Here is a 9,584-nt window from a genome sequence, read left to right on the forward strand (position 1 = left end):
CCCCCCCCCCCCCATCGTAACGCGTCGTGCCTGCTATCGCGCAATCGGCTTTATCGTATCTTCGCACCTGATTCCGCGAATTCGTCGATTATCGACACCTGTCAGAGATTTGTTTGCCCCGAGCCGTAACAACGACGCGTTTCCGACAAAAAGGCCAGGCAAAGAGCAAGTACCCCGAAAGGGGTTAAGCGTTACGAGTCAACCTCGACAGGGAGTGCTGATCGAGCGAGATCGGAAGGCGGTATCGTAAATCATGTAACCCAATTCAATAAAGCACTATGCCCTTTCCCTCTAACCAGTGCCAGCAGGTACAACCTGAAGAAATCCCGAATGTGTCCATAACTCAGCGGGTCTCTCCACCGGCCCTCTGGATCTACCTCTTCGATCCTCTCGCGATCCTACGCGTATAAGACGTACGCGCTCGCCCCCCTTTTTTCTCCCCTTTTCCATCTTTTCTCTTTCCTTTTCCTTCTCCTTTTCCTTTCTTTTCTTTCCTTCTTTCGTTTCGTCCGAAGCCGTGTCCGTGCCTGGCCGCATCTGAACGCGTTCTACGCGTGCGTGCTGTCCGATTTGTAGAACGATATTATCCTTCGGGAGCGCGTGGATTCGAACGCGTGTCCCTTGCCACGATGACGTAAATCCAGAGCCGAGACGGTGGACGGAGGAGGATTTTCGGCGGTGATCGAGGGTCGTACGTATCGGGTATCCGTCGTAGGTGGAACTACCTCTGGGACAATGAGGATCTCGGCGGTACGGTACGCGGACCAATATACTCGGTATAAATTATGACGCACGGCGGAGCACGCGTACGTGACTCGCGTGTCCGTGGGGATGTTTCGAAAGAGTCGTAATTCATGAAAATAAGTAACGGAAAAAAGCGGCTCGTCGATAAGGAGGAAAGGGCAAGAGGAAGAGGGAACAGGGTGCAGTCCGCGTAGAAGTGGGAACGGCGTTGTGTTGCGGCTGACAGCAGGAGTCTCGGGTTAGGAACTTAAATCATCGGGTAACAACGACGATATCGACGACGGTGACGATCGACGAGACCATAGCCTCGGATCTCCGCATCGATCACTCGCGAGAAGAGATCGATACACGGACGGCACGGGGATGTTGGGGAGTCGACGTCCGTTGTCGGAAAATATATGGCCACGTGGTGCAGTGACACGAGAGAAACACGAGAGACGTGTCCGCGTCTCGATTTTTCACCCGGCCACGATGAAACGTGCCGATAGATGGATCTCGCCTCCCACCCCGCGCCAACCCCCGGTACCGATCCGGAGAAACGCGAAATTTTTGCACAGGACGAGAGGGCACCGGTACGGCACCGGTACGGCACCGTAGCGGAGTAAAGGGAATCATAAACGGGATCGAAGGCGGAGTAAGATTCGTCGAGGAGGAACGGTACGGTACGCGACGACCCATGGGCGATCACGATCAGCGCCAATAAATAAACGGCGGGGAGGAAGGCGGGCAATTAAGAGAGACATCAGGCGACTAATGAGGTTACGCCGCGACGAGCACTTCTCCTCGGCAACAGCGTCGGCGTGGCATGGCGTGGCATGGAACGACGGAGGAGACACCGCGGTTCGGCGAGGAAGGAAGAAAAGAGAAGGTGGACTCGGTCACGCGTAGTAGAACCAGCTCGCCGGTTCGAGGCACTGGAACAACGATACCGAATCACGATATCGAGAGCGAGTGATTCGAACAGAGGTGGAAGAAGCAACGATGGAAGAGGAAGGGATATATAAACGACGGATGGATTTGAACGGTCGAAGCTATACGACCGCTGCTGTGGGGCAGAAGACAATGCGGCATAAATCACGAACGGCAGCAGGACGCCAGCCGCCGTGCCGATCGGTCGATACACTCCGATACACGCTCGACGAACTAATTGCCCGTTGTGTCTATGGGAGGGTAGAAATCGCGGTCTGATTGCCACGAGAATTGAGGAAGGAAGTCGTGTGCCTCTACTCTGACGATCCTCCGGGAACGGATAATCATCTGGCACGGAGGTGCGGCTACCCGGCTCGTATAAGGTTCATCTTCGTAACAACCTCGGGTAGGAAGCCGAGTACGTGGCCGATCGATCGAGGGATATTGCTTAATTCGATTCGCTGCCTATTGTGTTACGTTTCTAACAGAACCGACTCGGTTTCTTCGCTATCAGCCTTTCGGTGCTCTTCCCTCGATACGCCGCAACTCGATCGAGGTGTCCCTTTTCGCTAACGTTATCCCGAATCCCAGCTTATCGCGTATTTCCCTGCATTCCGCGTATTTTCCCGTCACGGTGGTTCATGGCGCAGAACGGCGCAGAAACCATGTCCAAAATTCAATATCCTCTGCCTAATGCGCTTCCCTCGTAACCGGCCCGTCGATACGAGGAGAATGCATTCCGCCTTGGAGCAAAGAAACCATAAAACCCCTATGAGTGATCGTAACCGGAAAACGAAGAGGCGACTGAAGGAGGCAGCAGCGCCTTACCCTAGGATCGAGCGCGCGAGAGGCCGATAGAAACCCGTTTCCGGGTAGAAGGATCCACCGGTGCGGTTAGCACGATGCCCCAAAGCGGGTTGACCTCCAGAGACCGTAGACTCCGTAGGTCCAGGACGGTCGGAGCTGAGACCATCGTCCCTCTAATCTCGCCCGTTCCTCTGTATGTATGGTATTACACGGACTCTCCGTGCTACGAAGAAGAGACTGCCTCGACGAGGCTTCGAGGTAGCGGAGAGGCAGAGAACACCGTGGAGAACACCGAGGAGAAAGAAAAGGAGACAGAGGTGAAAAAGGAGGGGAAGAATAAAAGAGGACCGTGAGGAGGAGCGGGCATCTAGATCGCGCGGAACGTCGCGTCCGCTTCTCCTGGACGAGGACTCGAAAAATGGCCTCGGGTCGGTTTCCGGGTCACGCGTTCGTCGAGACGCTCGAGTATCAGGTGTCATTACCATTGCCCCGACTCGTTGCTCCGGCTTCGCTCGATATGCTGCAGGGATGTCTCTACCCGAAGCGGGATTCGCCGCTGAGAAAACCACGGGTACCGTATGTTCCGTACGGCCACTAGGGCACGAAGCGAATCCTAGATGTGGAACGTCCAAGTGTTCCCAGTCACGCCCTCGCACGATTTTGCGTCTCTTCCAGCGTGGTGCCTCCTCGAGAGAGTCGAGACAAAGTATCCTCCCGTCTATGCCGTAGAACGTATCCGTGTCTGGGGGTCTAGACCTTTCCGCGTTTACCGGTCCACGGATGCCGACGGACGTCGTCGTCGTTGCGTCGAATTCCAAGCAAACCGATTTTCGTCTCGATTTTTCGGACATCGCGACGGATATCGAGAGAGACTCTGCATCGAAGCGTCTCGATTCCTCGATCCGTTCCTAGTGGCACGGACATGAGAGAGAACAATGACCAATCGATCGCAGAATCCTCGAGGTTAAGTCCGATCGTTCGATGACCGATCAGGGGTCACGTCATTCCGTGGAGATCGAAGAGATGTCATTGGCTGGACCGTTACTTTCGAATACTCCGGGGAACTGTTCCTCACGATCGGAACACCACCTGCGGAAAGCGAGTATCTCGCGATCTTCGGCTCTTAACCTTCTCCGCCATTTTTTCCCCGTCGCGATCCCTCGATAGGCCGCAGGAGAAAAAGCCAATTCGTTAACGCGTCCTTTCCGTCTCGATCTATATTTGTCCGAAGGAAATCGAAGCAGGTTCGTTAGACGAGATATCTCGTCGGTAAGAATTTCATTTCTAATGGGACACGTAAGTGGACGCGTTACTACCGATCCGATCTCGGTCTCTCTGTCAACTCTATTGACCGATCAACATCATTAGGTGGATTCCCGTCTGCTCGTAGCCAACACGGATCAATGGGATCCTGATCGAAGGTGGAATCTCGGTGGTCGTGGACACGGTGCTTTAAATGTTAATGGGCTCTGTCTAATGATATTCGGTAGCGCGAACGAGGCAAATAACTCGTTTCTCCGGGACCTGCACCGTGCATCGTTTCCTCTTATTCTTTCTTTTCCTTTTTTTTTTCTCTTTTTTCTTTTTTCTTTCCACCTCCCTCACCCCCTCCCTCTTCCTCCTTCTCCCCCTATGCCTCGGCACTTAACGCTGTTCCCCGTGCTTTCGATAAGCGGTCCGCGATCGTTGACAAGAGTAAACTGATTTCGTGGAATAATACGGACGAAATGGAAACGACGAAACGCGACTTTCACTTCTGACATCGGCCGTGGCAAGAGTCCATTACCGCTTTGTCGTGTTCGCATCGCTCAAAAGCCGGGTGAGGCCTCCATTCTCCGCAACTTAGTGAAAATTGTTCCCGTTTTAAGCCCGTTTGCCCGTTCACACGACGACCTATTCGATCTCTCACGACCCAGCGACTGTGACACAGAAAATTGGAAAATCCCGGCGCATTGTAGCGGCGGTTCACGTGACACTCATTCATCGAGATCATAAAAGGTCACTTTACAAGTTCCACCCACTTTATGAAATCCTTTGTGCCGGGGAGATTTAGCCGGCACGCTCGAGTGCTCGAGCACGAAAACAGGACCGGGATCCAAGATTTATAGGGAAGAGAATCTCGGGACACGGTCTCGCGCGTATAATAAAATCTACGCGCGTGATCTTTTTCCCTGATTCACCTTATTTAACCTCCCGCGTTGCCTTTAGTTTCTCCCATCCCGAAGAATCCCCGATATATTTAACTTTTTAACGATTTCGTCGAGCGAACGGTTCATACATTTTAAAAACGCAGCTTCAGTGTCGCCTTATGGCTGTCCTCATTCGATACCCGAAAATGTACCATTAAAAATTAATGGGGCCTCGAAGGTATAGCGCATCCTCGCACGCCGTATTACGTACCTGAGCGGAGAAGGAATGCGAGAAAGAAGAAGTCGTGAGCACAGAAAAGTGGGAGGGGAGAGGGTGTCCAGGTAACGCGGGTTAGGTTGAAGGTACTCCAGAAACTCCATAACGTAATCCGACTTCGAGGGTCACACAAATACACGCACGCGTATACCGTGCGTTCGCGACCCGCGACCGTAAAAATCGAATAATAGTCTCGTCCATCCGACTAACCTAAAACCTTCCACGGTGGATATCGTTTCCGATAGGTACACTAGGTATATACTCGGTGAAACCGTCGTATCGATCCCGATAACCTTCCGCAGGAGACTGTGCTTCATTCCCTATCGATATACGAAACGTCGACCGATCTACGCGATCGGGAATCGAAAAGGAATACCTGCTATAAATAAAAAACCCCCCCCCCCCCCGATTCGCACTAAATTTCTCCGAAATTTGTGAGCCTTTTTTTAAGAATCGCAGGAAAAAATGAACGCAGCGTTGGGCACACCGTTATTTCGCATCTTCCGAATGGTTACAAAACCGAGGGGACGATCGAATCGACGACTGTTAACATCGTGCACCTCGTCCCGAGCCTCGTTTCTCGTTACGAGAACATAACTCATGAACAATGGCCACGCGAATCTCTCGAACCGAATGAATAGCATTCCGCCCCCAGGCGGACTTGGACGTTCGTATTTTGAATCCCGCTAGCCGTACGCACGCCTGGCTCTCGCACGCCGCTCACGAACACCGCGAATTAACGAATTACGATTTATGAATGTTCACGGTATCGGTAATTGGCAGCGGGTATAGAGACGCTCCGGGCCGTGTGGGCGTCGACTTGGTCCATCGTCGTCGTCGTTGTCGTCGTCGAGTTCGTCCTTCGGACCTGAACACCGGCCAACGTCGATGAGCTCACGAAGACTGACTTCATAAATCACTCTGGATTCCACGCATTCCCGGCATTGTGGGTCGGTACACTTGTTCCAGCCTCCATTCTTTCGTCCATTCATGCCCGCGCGACAATACCTTGCACCTTACGTTTCCATAGAGCCTGGATGTACCCCATACATAGGTATACATCGGTCTGTACACACCGGTCGAACGTTCCATTCAGTGTAAAAACGCCTGTGAATAGAGAAGAATCCCTCATGGCTCTCTTGGTTCCTCTCGATCGTGTCGTCACGGTATCGAGAATTATCTGGCTCTCTTTGCGCCTCTGTTCCGCGGTCTTGGTGTTCCTTGTTGATTTTATCGTGTTTACATTTCAGGCAACGTCTTTTTCTCCTCTCAGGCTAGACCTGTCCGTTCGTCTTTCTTCCTTTCCTTACGGATTTACTTCTTACTCCTATTCTTACGAAAGAACGCCCCCACACTGTGCACCGACGCACCACGGATCTTTCTCCACGGCGACCCCGTCGTTTTCTCCGGCAAATCGAATAATAGACTCCGTCGTCCTTTTTTCCTACGATCAACCTGCGCGTGCAATTGTGTAAAAAGGGAAAAAAATACATGTATATCCAGTCTTCCGTCGAAACCTGGCTTATCGCAACGCTGCACCTGATATAATCTTTTTTCCCATTTTTTCTATTTTTTCTTCTTTTTTTCCCCGCGATCCTTTGAGCTTCGTAGCTCGTGGAGCCTGAAAGGAACTCTCGCTGCGAGTAATCCGTGGATATTTCATGACGCATGAGTCGCGCGCCCTTGGATTCTTTATCCCCTTTTGCCGGTTAAATTTGTGAAGTAAATACCCGGCGTGTTCGCGTTTTTATCGTATTAGAGCAAATTTGTACGAGGCAGCGAGCGGACGCTGGCGTTTCGGGGCTGAAACGTCTCGCATTCCTGGCAACGAGTTCCCCGAGAACCGGGCATTATTCAGTCGGTGGACTGGCTTTTTTACCAGCCGAGCATCGCTGCTAATCTCTCGTCTCCGACTCGAGTCTGCCTCTTCTCTCTTCGCTCCTTTCGTTCTTTCGTACAATGCGCTTTTTCCCTCCGTCTCTCGTTGTTGACAAGTTTTTTTCTCGGCCGCGTCGCGCCGAGCGCATCGCGAAATACGCGCCGCGAGCGACGAGGGTTTCGCCTCATCCCTGCGCCACCTCTTCTGTCCCTTCCACCGGCACCTTCCGGAGCTGGCCCCGTTTCGTCGCGCGTTTACGCCCTCTGAAGTTTCGCCGACGCGTTGTCTATCCGACGAGCAGTTCGCTTTTACGCGGATTCGGGCCCTTTGTCGCCGGGGCCCGTCGCGGCGACGCGACGACACCTATGCAGAAAACGCAAAGGGGACCGACCACACCTGATCCTTCGGGCCTGCTTAAGCCGCAAGGAATTCCAAATTGCGCGCCCGTTCGCTCCGAGTCGAAGAGGCGAAACGCCGCCTTCTTAGCATCGCGGGGCAAGAAAGTCCTGTTCCGTTTGAAAACAGGATTTATCATTGGCTCGTGAGAGCCAGTAGCTTCGCCACCACGGTAAACTCGGTCAGGCGAGAGGTTTTAGTGTTGGAAAATCGGTGGACAGAGAAAGGGTGGAGAGGGTAGTCCTTTTTTCTAATTTGTTCGATTAGTTCCTTTCTCGAGCAGTCTGGTGCCCCTCCATTTTCGAACAGCCTGTCCTTGAGCCTCCATTGTCCCGAGGAATAATACTAGAGCACCGCAGGACACCGGTACGACGTTCATTCATTCCATTCCCACAGAATTGCCCGAATCTTGGAAACCGTCCTCTATTCTCCGTGTTTTTTCCGCCCTTCCCCTTCCTGCAGAGGAGAACGTTCTGCATGGGAATGGAGCTGGAACGGACAGAAAGGCGTTTTCCCCGTGGCTCTTCTCCTCTATACCTCGTCTTTATCCGTACAAACTCACGGAGATCATCTTTGATGCCTGGACGCTGTCAACCCCGAGGCTTTCGCAATCCTTTCAGATTTTCACGTAAGATTCCACGCCTTTTTCTTCACGCTCGAACTGCTCCGTGTGACCCGCGAGACCTTTCGCAGCTGATCAAACGAATCTCCGTGTTTTTCTTTCCTTTAATCTCTCGTTCTCGCATTTTGCTCCCGAGATAGAAGTGAGGAGCATTCGGAGCAATCTCAGGGATGGTCTATTCCTGGAATATTTCCCGTTCGCCCGAGATCGTTTCGACCCCAAATGCAGCAAGGAATAAATAACCTGCTGCCCGGTGCACTTGATTGCTCCGGAAGATCGGAATGGCGGTTCACCTGGCCGATTGCTTCTACTCGTTTGTACCATCCACTCGAATCGTCACGAAATCGGAGTTAACGGGAGGTGGATAAAGGGACGAAAGGCGGAGTCCTGCAGTCGTTGGCACAGAAACGCAGAAATTATTCTAACCGCGAAGCCTGCGGCAATGCGCTTATGGTTAACGGTCTTTACACGCGGAAGTGGTTCTAAAGATCTCCCATCGTACATCCCTCGTTCCATGCAAAGGTCAAACCTTCCCTACGCGACCGGAATTAACGAGATTACCGACTCTCCTCGAAGCGATACAGGGAATTACTGACCTACCAAACAGAGAGCGTACGTTTCTCTCGGTTACCATCGGTTGCGAGGACTTGCCCGTTCACGAGAGAAGAAGATATCCTCGAGGACGCACTCCACTCTGTGTTCTTAACCACTTAGTTATCTAGCGCGACCCTCGAGAAGGGAAGAGGACCAAAGAGGGTGCCGAAGAGCCATATGGCACCTCCGGGACGCGTGGCACAAAGAGAGTCGGCGCCGTTTTTAATTGCACCATGTGGCCACCCGAGGAAGCTCGACGAACACGAAGGCTCGGGCTCGTTTCTAGCCGCAACTGTCAGGTCTATGCTGCGCCGTGTGTTCTCTATTTGATTTTTACCGACGACACGAGTCGATATTTCAGGTAAATGTCAGCTGCTGTCGTTTCCACGTTGCGACATCACGATGACGTTGCATCTCTATCGACTCCGAATCCGCAGGTCTCTCTCTCCATCTCTTCCTCCCTACGTGACCTAACCCGCGACCCGGAAACTCCGAGTTTCGAACACTTTCGTTTTAACCGGGACGATATTTTGTCTATTTTTGTTTTCCCGATACACTCGGTGACGCCCACGACGAATCGTGCACGATTTTTCACGTGAATTTTCGACGCACCCCCGCAATATATCACGGCAAGTTCAGCTTCCACATGGCGCGTGTCTGGTGCTGTATATGGACCCTCTAGGGATCACGGAACGAGCTGTCCGCCACCTTGCCAATAATAAATCGATCCTCGTGTCGGGAAAAACGGTCTAGCTTATCCACCCCCATGGGCTCGACCACCTTGCTCTCGTAACGTGGCCAGCTCGATCAATGACGAGGGTCCACGGGGTGGATCCTTGTTCTGGACAACGCGTGGCCCACCTGTCGCGAAGATGGGTCCAATATTTTCCAAATAGCTGGAAAACACTCCCACCCAATGGACGCTTAACGTCAGGCCAGACACGCTCTAGATAACGTCTTTGTTTTTCGCCTTGCCTCCCGGATGATTCCTGCAGAGGTTCGCCGCGTGTTTCGAAAGTACTTTATATAAGCAAATTCGTTCGTTCGGCACATAGGAAGGCAATGGTCTTGATCCACTTTCCCGCGTGACAGTAGTCACGAGTGCTCGGCCACGCCTAGCAGCATCATGTACCGAATTCAGCGTCGTTGTCTTCTCGGCATCTCGATTTCCTGACCGCAACGGCGTTGTTCTCGTTGCGATGGTCTGCGTGGGATTGCGAATACGAT

Source organism: Eufriesea mexicana, unplaced genomic scaffold (assembly GCF_001483705.2).
Source record: "Eufriesea mexicana isolate 0111107269 unplaced genomic scaffold, ASM148370v2 scaffold124, whole genome shotgun sequence".
Classification (NCBI taxonomy): domain Eukaryota; kingdom Metazoa; phylum Arthropoda; class Insecta; order Hymenoptera; family Apidae; genus Eufriesea; species Eufriesea mexicana.